Genomic DNA, 15814 nt, shown 5'->3' with positions numbered 1-15814 from the left:
GGATGCGTTTTCTGCGACGTCAACATACAAAACATGTACAAAAACATATATGTATTTGCCAATTGCTGAAAGATGAAGCAAAACCATCTCTAGGTTACTTGAGAAATAGAGTGGTGTGCATGCTTTTTTCTTTTTTCTTTTTTGCATCAAGAGTCGTGTGCATACTTGAGAAAGAGCTTCACCTAAAATATGTTGTAATCCTTCATCATCTTCGTATGGCTTTCTGGCCTACTGCGCCAAATGTACGTGGGGAGGCCATGAACTGAATCACTATAAGTCTGCTCATCTGAAGAAAAGCTGACAGTAAGATCACCGCTCTCATCTTCAACTGGCTGGTTGAGATCAACCAGGTCCAAGTTAGCTAGTGGATTATTGACAATGACTCGGTTTAACATTTCCGGGAGTGCTTCAAAATCCACCTGATCAAGCATATGTGGACCAATTTTCAAATCATTTCCGGGAGTGCTTCAAGAAATCTCCCTCTGCTCCCAGGGGCGAACTATTTTTAAATTTGGATGAGTTTGGCGATGACAGTGATGCGGCAAATATATGTATGTAAGAGTACCATACCCGCTGCATCCTTCCATCACAAAGCACACTCCTGAGATACAAGATGCTCCAAGCAAAACATATATCATGTGGTGAATAAAAATATAGCCCCAAGTAATGTTACCGATGGATTGAAGACGAAAAAGGGGATGCCTTTCCGGGGCATCCCCAAGCTTAGGCTTTTTGATGTCCTTGAATTTGGCTTGGGATGCCTTGGGCATCCCCAAGCTTGAGCTATTTCCACTCCTTATCTCTTTGTCCATGAGAACATCACCCAAAACTTGAAAACTTCACAACACAAAACTTAAATAGAAACTCGTGATAACATTAACACAAGAAAACAAACTACCACCTCTTTAGGTACTGTAGCAATCTTGATTTCTATTTATATTGGTGTTGGGCTACTGTATTCTCACTTTTCCATGGCTGGTATTCCCCGATATTATCCATAGTTTCATCAAAATAAGCAACCAACGCAACAAAAACAGACCAGTCTGTAGCAATCTGTATACTTCGTATACTTCTGCTACCTCAAAAATTCTGAAACATTACGACTGCCTGGGCAAAAGGCATATCAATCAGCAGCAAAAAGAATCAACTCCAAAGCTCTTTATGAATAAAAATGAAAAATCATCTCGTGGGCGAAAAGTTTCTGTCTTTTTCCAGCAGGATTAAACAACCATCACCAAGACTAGTCATAAATGTTTTGCTTGGCTCAAACACAAAATAAAATACCAAAGACACAACCATAACATAATTATTATGGTGTGGACGCAAAAAAACAGAAAGAAAAAGATAAATTCATTGGGTTGCCTCCCAACAAGCGCTATCGTTTAACGCCCTTAGCTAGGCATAAGGCGATAGAATCACGTATCGTCATCTTTGGTGTTCAAACCATAAGTAGCCCTCATCATGGATTCATAAGGCAATATTATTTTCTTTCTAGGAAAGTGTTGCCCTTCTTTAAAGGAAATTGAAATCTAATATTCCATTCCTTCATATCGATGATAGCACCGATAGTCCTTAGGAAAGGTCTACCAAGAATAATAGGGCATGTAGGATTGCAATCAATGTCAAGCACAATGAAATCCACAGGTACATAGTTCCTATTTGCAATAATAAGAACATCATTGATCCTTCCCATGGGTTTCTTGACAGTAGAATCCGCAAGATGCAAATTAAGAGAACACTCTTCAATCTCATTAAAACCCACAACATCACATAAAGACTTTGGAATCGCGGAAACACTAGCACCCAAATCACACAGAGCATTGCATTCTTAGTTTTTTATTTTGATTTTGATAGTAGGTTCCCACTCATCATGAAGCTTTCTAGGGATAGAGACTTCCAATTCAAGTTTCTCTTCAAGAGATTTTATCATAGCTTCGACGATATGATCGGTAAAGGCCTTGTTTTGGCTATAAGCGTGTGGAGAGTTTAGCATGGATTGCATCAAGGAAATGCATTCAATCAAGGAGCAACTATCATAATTGAATTCCTTGAAATCCAAAGTAGTAATTTCATTACTACTCAAAGTTTTAATATCTTCTACTCCACTTTCAATGCTTTTAGCATCAAGATAGATGGACTCCGAATCATTTGGGCGTTTATCAACCAAAGTGGATTCATATCCAGCCCCATCATCATTAGGTTTGACACAAGAAAACAAAGTTTCAATGGGAGTCACACCAAGCACTTTAAGATCTTCGTGATTCTCATCACGAGAACACGCCTTTTTAAGACATTCATGTCTAGCACGAATTTGGTCGGTTCTTTCTTTGCTCTCACTCATGGAAACACGCATAGCTTTCAAAGTTTCATCCATATTGATCTTGGGAGGAGCACATCTAACTTTCAAAGCATCAATATCACTAGACATTCTATCAATGCTCTTAGCCAAATCGTCAATTTTGAGTAGTTTTTCCTCTATGGACGCATTGAAATTTTTTGCGAGTTGATAAACTCTTTGATTTTACTCTCTAGATCAGAGGGTAATCTATTATAATTTCCATGAGTATTGTTGCAGGAGTTGCCAAAGTTATTAGAGGAGTTACTAGGAAAAGGCCTAGGAACATAGTTTCCTCTAAAAGCATTATTGTTGCCAAAATTATTCCTACCAACAAAATTAACGTCCAAGCTAGCGTTGCTACTCTCAATCAAGGAAGACAATGGCATATCATTAGGATCTAAAGGAGCGCTTCTACTAGCAACCAAATTTATTAAATCATCCATCTTAGCACTTAACGAGTTAATTTCTTCTATAGCGCGTACCTTCTTACTAGTAGGTGACCTTTCAGTGTGACACTGAGAGTAGTTCGTCATGATATTGTCTAGGAGTTTTGTGGCTTCTCCAAACGTGATTTCCATGAACGTTCCACCTGAGGCGGAGTCCAAGATATTTCTAGAAGCGAAATTCAAGCCAGCGTAGAAGATTTGTATAATTATCCAAAGACTCAAGCCATTAGCGGGACAATTTCTAATCATCAATTTCATCCTCTCTCAAGATTGTGCAACATGTTCATGATCAAGTTGCTTAAAATTCATGATATCATTACGGAGAGAGATAATCTTAGCCGGCGGAAAATACTTGGATATATAAGCATCTTTGCACTTATCCCAAGAATCAATACTATTTTTGAGCAAAGACGAAAACCAAGTTTTTGCTCGATCTCGCAACGAGAAAGGAAAAAAACTTCAATTTAATCACATCATTATCCACATCTTTCTTCTTTTGCATATTGCAAAGCTCAATGAAGGTATTAAGATGGGATGCGGCATCTTCACTAGGAAGGCCGGAAAATTGCTATTTCATAACAAGATTCAGCAAAGCGGCATTGATTTCGTATGACTCCGCACTAGTGGCGGGAGCAATCGGAGTATTAATAAAATCATTATTATTAGTATTCGAGAAGTCACAAAGTTTTGTGTTTTCAATCATGGTGACTTCGGCAAGCAAGCAAGCACACAAGCGAACAAAGAGCAAGCGAGAGAAAAGGGCGAACGAAAAGGCAAACAAAAAAGGCAAACGAAAAAGGCAAATCTTTTTGTAATTTTTGTTTTTCAGAAGTGGGGGAGAGGAAAACGAGAGGCAAAAAAGTACATGCAAGAGATGAGTTTTTGACACTTACTTGGATGAGTTCTTGACTTGATCCTCCCCGGCAACGGCGCGAGAAATCCTTCTGCTACTTCTCAAACAACAGCGCCAAAATTTGACACGTTGACGAAGACTTGCTTGTGTTGTTTTTTTCCTTGAACAGGAGCGGTAAGTATTTCCCTCGGTTGTGGACCAAGGTATCAATCCAGTAGGAGAATCTCGTCAAGTCCAAAGTACCTGCACAAACACAAAAGAGATTGCACCCAACGCTATAAAGGGCTTGTCAATCCCTTCAAGATTGATTGCAAAGTGAGATTTGAAGGCGGAAAGTGCAACGAAATAAAAGAGTAAGGCTGAAAATATAGTGTGGAGTAGACCCGGGGGCCATAGTGTTTCACTAGAGGCTTCTCTCAAAATAGCAAGTATTACGGTGGGTGAAAAAATTACTGTCGAGCAATTGATAGAACCACGCAAAGTCATGACGATATCTAAGGCAATGATCATACATATAGGCATCACGTCCGAGACAAATAGACCGATACTTTTTGCATCTACTACTATTACTCCACACATCGACCGCTATCCAGCATGCGTCTAGTGTATTGAGTTCATGATGAACAGAGTAACGCCTTAAGCAAGATGACATGATGTAGAGGGGTAATCTCAAACCAATGATGAAAACCCCATCTTTTTACCCTTGATGGCAACAACACGATACGTGCCTCGCTACCCCTTCTGTCACTGGGTGAGGTCACCGCACGGTATGAACCCAAAACCAAGCACTTCTCCCATTGCAAGAATCATAGATCAAGCTGGCCAAACAAAACCCACAACTCAAAGAGAATTACAAGGATATGAAATCATGCATAAGAGAGATCATAATAAACTCAAATAAGATTCATAGATAATCTGATCATAAATCCACAATTCATCGGATCTCGACAAACACACCGCAAAAGAAGATTACATGGGATAGATCTCCATGAAGATCATGCAGAACTTTGTATTGAAGATCCAAGAGAGAGTAGAAGCCATCTAGTTACCAGCTATGGACTAGTAGGTCTATGGTGAACTACTCACGCATCATTGGAGAGGTCATAGTTTTGATGAAGAATGCCTCCGTATCCGAATCCCCCCTCCGGCAGGGCACCAGAACGTGCCCCAGATGGGATCTTGCAGAGACAAAAACTTGCGGCGGCGGAAAAGTACTTTCGATGATCTCCTAATTTTTGTGAAAATTTTGGGGATATATAGGCGCAAAACCTAGGGCAAAGGACGTCCAGGGGGCCCACAAGGTTGTGGGCCGCGGCCTCCCCCTGGCCAAGGGGTGGGGGCTTGTGGGGCCCCTGGGCCCCCTGCCTTGGCTCTCAAGTCTCGTGATCTTCCGTTATGGAAAAAAAATCTTTTCGGAGATTTTCTTCCGTTTGGACTCCGTTTCAAAATCTCCTCTGAAAGGGGTCAAAAACATGGGAAAAACAGGAACTGACACTTGGCACCGAGTCAATAAGTTAGTCCCAAAAAATATATAAAAGGCATGCAAAACATCCAAAGTTTGACAAGATAATAGCATGAAACCATAAAAAATTATAGATATGTTGGAGACGTATCACACACGATCCCTTAGTGGGATGCTATTGCTGTTACTTGCTCTGCTGCTATTGTTGTTACTACTGTTGCCGCTATTGATACTTGCTACTTCTGTTACTTGCTACTGTTGCTACTTGCTACTGCTGTCACTACTGATGTTCCTTGCCACTGCTGTTACTCGTTACACTGCTGCTACCTGCTACTCCCTCCGTTCCATAATATAAGTCTTTTTAGAGATTCCACTAGAGAACTACATACGGATGTATATAGACATACTTTAGAGTGTAGATTCACTCATTTTGCTCCGTATGTAGTCCCCTAGTGAAATCGTTTAAAAGACTTATATTTAGGAATGGAGGAAGTACAATACTGGTTCGCACGACGTTGAGGGGAAAGAATATTTCCCGTCTACGGGCAACTTCTGGCGCCATTGATACGACAGTTAGGAATAGTCTGCCTTGTCACCAGATCGTCTCTGACACCGTTTTTATGATACTACTTTGCTGTTGATACTTTGCTTGTAGATACTAATCTTTCAGGTCTGGTTGAATCTGACACATTCAGCTGCTAATACTTGAGAGTATCCTCTCGCCTCCTGCCTGGCGAACCAACAAATTTGGGTTGAATACTCTACCCTCGAAAACTGTCGCGAACCCACGCGCTGGTGGGCCATTGCAAGACAATTGCTAATTGTTGAGCAACTGGGAGCAGTTCTGGCTCTGTTGTCGCGAAGACATCAAGCCAGGGACACGTCAACAACATTCTTCGAGTGTCGTTGCCGGGGACTGCCGTTAGCAGTGCTCTACAGGTATCTCCAAAGGTGTCTGTTGGGTTGGCATGGATCAAGACTGGGATTTGTCACTCCATATGACGGAGAGGTATCTCGGGGCCCACTTGGTAATACAACATCACAACAAGCCTTTGCGAGCAATGTGACTAAGGAGTTAGTCATGAGATCTTGTATTATAGAATGAGTAAAGAGACTTGCCGCTAACGAGATTGAACTAGGTATAGAGATACTGACGATTGAATCTCGGGCAAGTAACATACTGATGGACAAAGGGAATATCATATGAGATTAACTGAATCTTTGACATAGAGGTTCAACCGATGAAGATCTTCGTAGAATATGTAGGAGCCAATATGAGCATCCAGGTCCCGCTATTGGTTATTGTTGGGGAACGTCGCATGGGAAACAAAAATTTTCCTACGCGCACGAAGACCTATCATGGTGATGTCCATCTACGAGAGGGGATGAGTGATCTACGTACCCTTGTAGATCGTACAGCAGAAGCGTTAGTGAACGCGGTTGTCGTAGTGGAACGTCCTCACGTCCCTCGATCCGCCCCGCGAACAATCCCGCGATCAGTCCCACGATCTAGTACCGAACGGACGGCACCTCCGCGTTCAGCACACGTACAGCTCGACGATGATCTCGGCCTTCTTGATCCAGCAAGAGAGACGGAGAGGTAGAAGAGTTCTCCGGCAGCGTGACGGCGCTCCGGAGGTTGGTGATGACCTTGTCTCAGCAGGGCTCCGCCCGAGCTCCGCAGAAACGCGATCTAGAGGAAAAACGGTGGAGGTATGTGGTCGGGCAGCCGTGAGAAAAAATCGTCTCAAATCAGCCCTAAAACCTCAGTATATATAGGAGGGAGGGGGAGGGAAGAGGCAGCCTCAAACCCTCAAGGTTTGGCCGAAATTGGAGGTGGAGGAGTCCTACTCCAATCCTACTTGGAGTAGGATTCCACCTTCCCACTTGGAAACTCTTTCCACCTTGTGTTTTTTCCTTCTCAAACCTTATGGGCCTTAGTGGGAACTTATTCCAGCCCACTAGGGGCTGGTTTATCTCTTCCCATAGCCCATGACACCCCTTGGGGCGTGACACCCCTCCCGGTGGTCCCCGGCACCCCTCCCGGCACTCCCGGTACACCACCGATGAGCCCGAAACTTTTCCGGTAATGCACGAAAACCTTCCGGTAACCAAATGAGGTCATCCTATATACCAATCTTCGTTTCTGGACCATTCCGGAAACCCTCGTGACGTCCGTGATCTCATCCGGGACTCTGAACAACATTCGGTAACCAACCATATAACTCAAATACGCATAAAACAACGTCGAACCTTAAGTGTGCAGACCCTGCGGGTTCGAGAACTATGTAGACATGACCCGAGAGACTCCTCGGTCAATATCCAATAGCGGGACCTGGATGCCCATATTGGATCCTACATATTCTACGAAGATCTTATCGTTTGAACCTCGGTGCCAAGGATTCATATAATCCCGTATGTCATTCCCTTTGTCCTTCGGTATGTTACTTGCCCGAGATTCGATCGTTAGTATCCGCATACCTATTTCAATCTCGTTTACCGGCAAGTCTCTTTACTCGTTCCGTAATACAAGATCCCGCAACTTACATTAAGTTACATTGCTTGCAAGGCTTGTGTGTGATGTTGTATTACCGAGTGGGCCCCGAGATACCTCTCCGTCACACGGAGTGACAAATCCCAGTCTCGATCTATACTAACTCAACGAACACCTTCGGAGATACCTGTAGAGCATCTTTATAGTCACCCAGTTACGTTGCGACGTTTGATACACACAAAGCATTCCTCCGGTGTCCGTGAGTTATATGATCTCATGGTCATAGGAACAAATACTTGACACGCAGAAAACAGTAGCAACAAAATGACGCGATCAACATGCTACGTCTATTAGTTTGGGTCTAGTCCATCACATGATTCTCCTAATGATGTGATCCCGTTATCAAGTGACAACACTTGCCTATGGCCAGGAAACCTTGACCATCTTTGATCAACGAGCTAGTCAACTAGAGGCTTACTAGGGACAGTGTTTTGTCTATGTATCCACACAAGTATTGTGTTTCCAATCAATACAATTATAGCATGGATAATAAACGATTATCATGAACTAAGAAATATAATAATAACTAATTTATTATTGCCTCTAGGGCATATTTCCAACAGTCTCCCACTTGCACTAGAGTCAATAATCTAGTTCACATCACCATGTGATTCCAACGAATCCAACACCCATATAGTTATGGGGTCTGATCACGTCTTGCTCGTGAGAGAGGTTTTAGTCAACGGTTCTGAAACTTTCAGATTCGTGCGTTCTTTACAAATCTTTATGTCATCTTATAGATGCTGCTACTACGTGATATTCGGAAATGCTCCAAATATCTACTCTACTATACGAATCCGTTTCACTACTCATAGTTATCCGGATTAGTGTCAAAGCTTGCATTGATGTAACCCTTTACGACAAACTCTTTAACCACCTCCATAATCGAGAAAAATTCCTTAGTCCATTAGTTACTAAGGATAAATTTCGACCGCTGCTAGTGATTCAATCATGGATCACTCTCTGTACCTCTCAACATACTTTGAGTCATGGCACACTTCAGGTGCGGTACACAGCATGGCATACTTTGGATTCTACGGCTAAGGCATAGAAGATGACCTTCGTCTATTCTCTTTATTCTGCCGTGGTCGGGTTTTGAGTCTTACTCAAATTCACACCTCACAACGCAACCAAGAACTCCTTCTTTGCTGGTCTATTTTGAACTCTTCCAAAAACTTGTCAAGGCATGCATCTTGTTGAAACTTCTATTAAGCGCTTTCAATCTATCTCCATAGATCTTTGATGCTCAACGTTCAAGTAGCGTAATCCAGGTACTCCTTTGAAAACTTCTTTCAAACAACCTTGTATGCTTTACAGAAATTCTACATTACTTCTGATCCACAATATGTCAACCACATATACCTATCAGAAATTCTATAGTGCTCCCACTCACTTCTTTGGAAATACAAGTTTCTCATAAACCTTGTACAAACCCAAAATCTTTGATCATCTCATCAAAGTGTATATTCCAACTCCGAGATGCTTGCACCAGTCCATTGAAGGATCACTGGAGCTTGCATACTTGCTAGTGTCTTTAGGATCGACAAAACCTTCTGGTTGTATCACATACAATGTTTGCTCAAGGAAACCATCGAGAAAACAATGCTTTGACATCCTACGTGCAATATTTCATAAATAATGCATCAACAACTAACATAATTCTAACAGACTTTTAGCATCGCTACGAGTGAGAAAGTCTCATCATAGTCAACTGTTTGATCTTATCGAAAACATCTTTGCGACAAGTCGAGCTTTTCTTAATAGTGACTTATCACCATCATCGTCTGTCTTCTTTTAAAGATCCATTTTTACTCAATAGTCCTATCACCATCAAGTAGTTCTACCAAAGTCTACACTTTGTTTTCACACATGGACCCTCTTTCAGATTTCCTGGCTTCTAGCCATTTGTCGGAATCTGGGCCCACCATCGCTTTCTCCATAACTCGTAGGTGCACTGTTGCTCAACAACATGACCTCCAAGACAGGGTTACCGTACCACTCTGTAGTAGTACGCGACCTTGTCATCCTACGAGGCTTGTAGTAACTTGATCTGATGCTCGATGATCACCATCATCAGCTTCCACTTCAATTGGTGTAGGCGCCACAGGAACAACTTCCTGCGCCCTGCTACACACTGGTTGAAGTGATGGTTCAATAACCTCATCAAGTTCTACTACCCTCCCACTCAATTCTTTCGAGAGAAACCTTTCCTCGAGAAAGGATCCGTTTCTAGAAACAAACACTTTGCTTTCGGATCTGAGATAGGAGATGTACCCAACTGTTTTGGATATCCTATGAAGATGCATTTATCCGCTTTGGGTTCGAGCTTATCAGACTGAAACTTTTTCACATAAGTGTCGAAACCCCAAACTTTCAAGAAACGACAGTTTAGATTTCTCTAAACCTCAGTCTATACTGTGTCATCTCAACGGAAATACGCGGTGCCCTATTTAAAGTGAGTGCGGTTGTCTCTAATGCATAACCCATAAATGATAATGGTAATTCGATAAGAGACATCATAGTATGCACCATACCAAATAGTGCGTGGCTATGACGTTCAGACACATCATCACACTATGATGTTCCAGGTGGCATGAACTGCGAAACAATTTCCACATTGTCTTAACTGTGTACCAAAACTCGTAACTCAGATATTCATTTCCATGATCATATCGTAGACAGTTTATCCTCTTGTTACGACGAACTTCACTCTGAAACGGAATTGAACTTTTCAACATTTTAGACTTGTGATTCATTAAGTAAATACTCCTGTATCTACTCAAATCGTCAGTGAAGTAAGAACATAATGATATCCACTGCGTGCCTCAGCACCCATTGGACTGCATACATCAAAATGTATCACTTCCAACAAGTTACTATCTTATTTCATCTCAATGAAAACAAGGCCTTGCTCATGTGGTATGATTCGCATGTCACTAGTGATTCGAAATCAGGTGAGTACAAAGATCCATCAGCATGGAGCCTCTTCATGCAATTTATACTAACATGACTCAAGCGGCAGTGCCACAAGTAAGTGGTACTATCATCATCAACTCGTATCTTTTGGCACCAATATCATGAACATGTGTAACACTACGATCGAGATTCAATAAACCATTGAAGGTGATTATTCAAGAAAATAGAGTAACCATTATTCTCTTTAAATGAATAATCGTATTGCAATAAACACGATCCAATCATGTCCATGCTTAACGCAAGCACCAAATAACAATTATTTAGGTTTAACACCAATCCCGATGGTAGAGGGAGCGTGCGACGTTTGATCATATCAATCTTGGAAACACTTCCAACACGTATCGTCACCTCGCCTTTAGCTAGTCTCCGTTTATGCCGTAGCTTTCATTTCGCGTCACTAATCACTTAGCAACCGAACCGGTATCCAATACCCTCGTGCTACTAGGAGTACTAGTAAAGTACACATCAACATCATGTATATCAAATACACTTCTTTCGACTTTTGCCAGCCTTCTTATCTACCAAGTATCTTGAGTTGCTCCGCCTCAGTGATTGTTCCCCTTATTACAGAAGCACTTAGTCTCGGGTTTGGGTTTAATCTTGGGTCTCTTCATTAGTGCAGCAACTGTTTTGCCGTTTCACGAAGTATCCCTTCTAGCCCTTGCCTTTCTTGAAACTTAGTGGTTTTACAAACCATCAACTATTGATGCTCCTTCTTGATTTCTACTTTCGCAGTGTCAAACATCGCGAATCGCTCAAGGATCATTGTTTCTATCCTTGATATGTTATAGTTCATCACGAAGATCTCAAAGCTTGGTGGCAGTGACTTTGGAGAACCATCACTATCTCATCTGGAAGATTAACTCCCACTTGATTCAAGTGATTGTTGTACTCAGACAATCTGAGCACACGCTCAACGATTGAGCTTTTCTCCTTTACTTTGTGGACAAAGAATCTTGTCGGAGGTCTTGTACCTCTTAACAAGGGCACAAGCATGAAATCACAATTTCATCTCTTTTGAACATCACTTATGTTCCGTGACGTTTTACAACGTTTTCGGCGCCTAGCTTCTAAGCCATTAAGTATTTTGCACTGAACTATCGTGTAGTCATCAGAAACGTGTATGTCGGATGTTCACAGCATCCACAGACGACGCTCGAGGTGCCGCACACCGAGTGGTGCATTAAGGACATAAGCCTTCTGTCCAGCAACGAGGACAATCCTCGGTTTTACAGACTCAGTCTGCAAAGTTTGCTACTATCAACTTTCAACTAAATTTTCTCTAGGAACATATAAAACAGTAGAGCTATAGCGCAAGCTACATCGTAATTCGCAAAGACCATTAGACTATGTTCATGACAATTAGTTCAATTAATCATATTACTTAAGAACTCCCACTCAAAAAGTACATCTCTCTAGTCATTTGAGTGGTACATGATCCAAATCCACTATCTCAAGTCCGATCATCACGTGAGTCGAGAATAGTTTTAGTGGTAAGCATCTCTATGCTAATCATATCAACTATACGATTCATGCTCGACCTTTCGGTCTCATGTGTTCTGAGGCCATGTCTGCACATGCTAGGCTCGTCAAGCTTAACCCGAGTGTTCCGCGTGCGCAACTGTTTTGCACCCGTTGTATGTGAACGTTGAGTCTATCACACCCGATCATCACGTGGTGTCTCGAAACGACGAACTGTAGCAACGGTGCACAGTCGGGGAGAACACAATTTCGTCTTGAAATTTTAGTGAGAGATCACCTCATAATGCTACCGTCGTCCTAAGCAAAATAAGGTGCATAAAAGGATTAACATCACATGCAATTCATAAGTGACATGATATGGCCATCATCACGTGCTTCTTGATCTCCATCACCAAAGCACCGGCACGATCTTCTTGTCACCGGCGTCACACCATGATCTCCATCATCATGATCTCCATCAACTGTCGCCATCGGGGTTTTCGTGCTACTCATGCTATTACTACTAAAGCTACGTCCTAGCAAAATAGTAAACGCATCTGCAAGCACAAACGTTAGTTATAAAGACAACCCTATGGCTCCTGCCGGTTGCCGTACCATCGACGTGCAAGTCGATATTATCTATTACAACATGATCATCTCATACATCCAATATATCACATCATATCGTTGGCCATATCACATCACAAGCATACCCTGCAAAAACAAGTTAGACGTCCTCTAATTTTGTTGTTGCATGTTTTACGTGGTGACCAAGGGTATCTAGTAGGATCGCATCTTACTTACGCAAACACCACAACGGAGATATATGAGTTGCTATTTAACCTCATCCAAGGACCTCCTCGGTCAAATCCGATTCAACTAAAGTTGGAGAAACCGACACTTGCCAGTCATCTTTGAGCAACGGAGTTACTCGTAACGATGAAACCAGTCTCTCGTAAGCGTACGAGTAATGTCGGTCCAAGCCGCTTCAATCCAACAATACCGCGGAATCAAGAAAAGACTAAGGAGGGCAGCAAAACGCACATCACCGCCCACAAAAACTTTTGTGTTCTACTCGAGAAGACATCTACGCATGAACCTAGCTCATGATGCCACTGTTGGGGAACGTCGCATGGGAAACAAAAATTTTCCTACGCGCACGAAGACCTATCATGGTGATGTCCATCTACGAGAGGGGATGAGTGATCTACGTACCCTTGTAGATCGTACAACAGAAGCGTTAGTGAACGCGGTTGTTGTAGTGGAACGTCCTCACGTCCCTCGATCCGCCCCGCGAACAATCCCGCGATCAGTCCCACGATCTAGTACCGAACGGACGGCACCTCCGCGTTCAGCACACGTACAGCTCGACGATGATCTCGGCCTTCTTGATCCAGCAAGAGAGACGGAGAGGTAGAAGAGTTCTCCGGCAGCGTGACGGCGCTCCGGAGGTTGGTGATGACCTTGTCTCAGCAGGGCTCCGCCCGAGCTCCGCAGAAACGCGATCTAGAGGAAAAACGGTGGAGGTATGTGGTCGGGCAGCCGTGAGAAAAAATCGTCTCAAATCAGCCCTAAAACCTCAGTATATATAGGAGGGAGGGGGAGGGAAGAGGCAGCCTCAAACCCTCAAGGTTTGGCCGAAATTGGAGGTGGAGGAGTCCTACTCCAATCCTACTTGGAGTAGGATTCCACCTTCCCACTTGGAAACTCTTTCCACCTTGTGTTTTTTCCTTCTCAAACCTTATGGGCCTTAGTGGGAACTTATTCCAGCCCACTAGGGGCTGGTTTATCTCTTCCCATAGCCCATGACACCCCTTGGGGCGTGACACCCCTCCCGGTGGTCCCCGGCACCCCTCCCGGCACTCCCGGTACACCACCGATGAGCCCGAAACTTTTCCGGTAATGCACGAAAACCTTCCGGTAACCAAATGAGGTCATCCTATATACCAATCTTCGTTTCTGGACCATTCCGGAAACCCTCGTGACGTCCGTGATCTCATCCGGGACTCTGAACAACATTCGGTAACCAACCATATAACTCAAATACGCATAAAACAACGTCGAACCTTAAGTGTGCAGACCCTGCGGGTTCGAGAACTATGTAGACATGACCCGAGAGACTCCTCGGTCAATATCCAATAGCGGGACCTGGATGCCCATATTGGATCCTACATATTCTACGAAGATCTTATCGTTTGAACCTCGGTGCCAAGGATTCATATAATCCCGTATGTCATTCCCTTTGTCCTTCGGTATGTTACTTGCCCGAGATTCGATCGTTAGTATCCGCATACCTATTTCAATCTCGTTTACCGGCAAGTCTCTTTACTCGTTCCGTAATACAAGATCCCGCAACTTACATTAAGTTACATTGCTTGCAAGGCTTGTGTGTGATGTTGTATTACCGAGTGGGCCCCGAGATACCTCTCCGTCACACGGAGTGACAAATCCCAGTCTCGATCTATACTAACTCAACGAACACCTTCGGAGATACCTGTAGAGCATATTTATAGTCACCCAGTTACGTTGCGACGTTTGATACACACAAAGCATTCCTCCGGTGTCCGTGAGTTATATGATCTCATGGTCATAGGAACAAATACTTGACACGCAGAAAACAGTAGCAACAAAATGACGCGATCAACATGCTACGTCTATTAGTTTGGGTCTAGTCCATCACATGATTCTCCTAATGATGTGATCCCGTTATCAAGTGACAACACTTGCCTATGGCCAGGAAACCTTGACCATCTTTGATCAACGAGCTAGTCAACTAGAGGCTTACTAGGGACAGTGTTTTGTCTATGTATCCACACAAGTATTGTGTTTCCAATCAATACAATTATAGCATGGATAATAAACGATTATCATGAACTAAGAAATATAATAATAACTAATTTATTATTGCCTCTAGGGCATATTTCCAACAGTTATTGTCCGGAGAGTGTCTCACGTCATGTGTACAGAGTTCTCGAACCCGCATGGTCTGCACACTTAAGGTTTGCCGACGTTTCGGTATAGTTGAATTATTGATGTTGGTAACCGAAGGTTGTTCGGAGTTTCAGATGAGATCCCGGACGCCACGAGGGTTTCTGGAATGGTCCGGAGACGAAGATTGATATATAGAAAGTATCCATTTGGCTTCCGGAAGGTTTTGAAGCATTACCGGTAAATTACCGGAAGTGAGGAATGGGTTCCGGAGTTCTACCGGGAGGGTCCACCTATCCGGGAGAGAACCAAAGAGGCCCAAGGGTGGCGCACCAGCCCTTAGTGGGATGGTGGCCAGCCCAAGGAGGCCTATTTTGGCCAAGGGAGAAAAAGGAAAGGAGGGTGGGCCAAAACCGAATTGGGGAAGGAGGACTCCTCCTTCCAAGTTGTATCGCAGAGGACTCCTCCTCCTCCTCTTGGTTTGGCCGAACCCTAGGGCGCCACCCCTCCCCTCCCTCCTGTATACAGTGGAGGTGAGAGAGACTTTTGACACCTCAAGCCAAGGCGCAACCCTCTCTCCCTCCACCACTTCGTGACACCCCGTAGTTAGTTCGGTACGGTACGACGAAGCCCCGCCGAAGTAGCTCCACCATCATCACCGCCACGTCGCCGTGTTGCCGGAGAATTCAGCTACCTCTTCGTCTCTCTTGCTGGACCAAGAAGACAGAGATCATCATCGAGTTGCACGTGTGCTGAACGCAGAGGTGCCGTCCGTTCAGCACTGGATCGGGATGGA

This window comes from Hordeum vulgare, chromosome 1H (genome assembly GCF_904849725.1).
Source record: "Hordeum vulgare subsp. vulgare chromosome 1H, MorexV3_pseudomolecules_assembly, whole genome shotgun sequence".
NCBI lineage: Eukaryota > Viridiplantae > Streptophyta > Magnoliopsida > Poales > Poaceae > Hordeum > Hordeum vulgare.
This window is presented reverse-complemented; position numbering follows the sequence as displayed.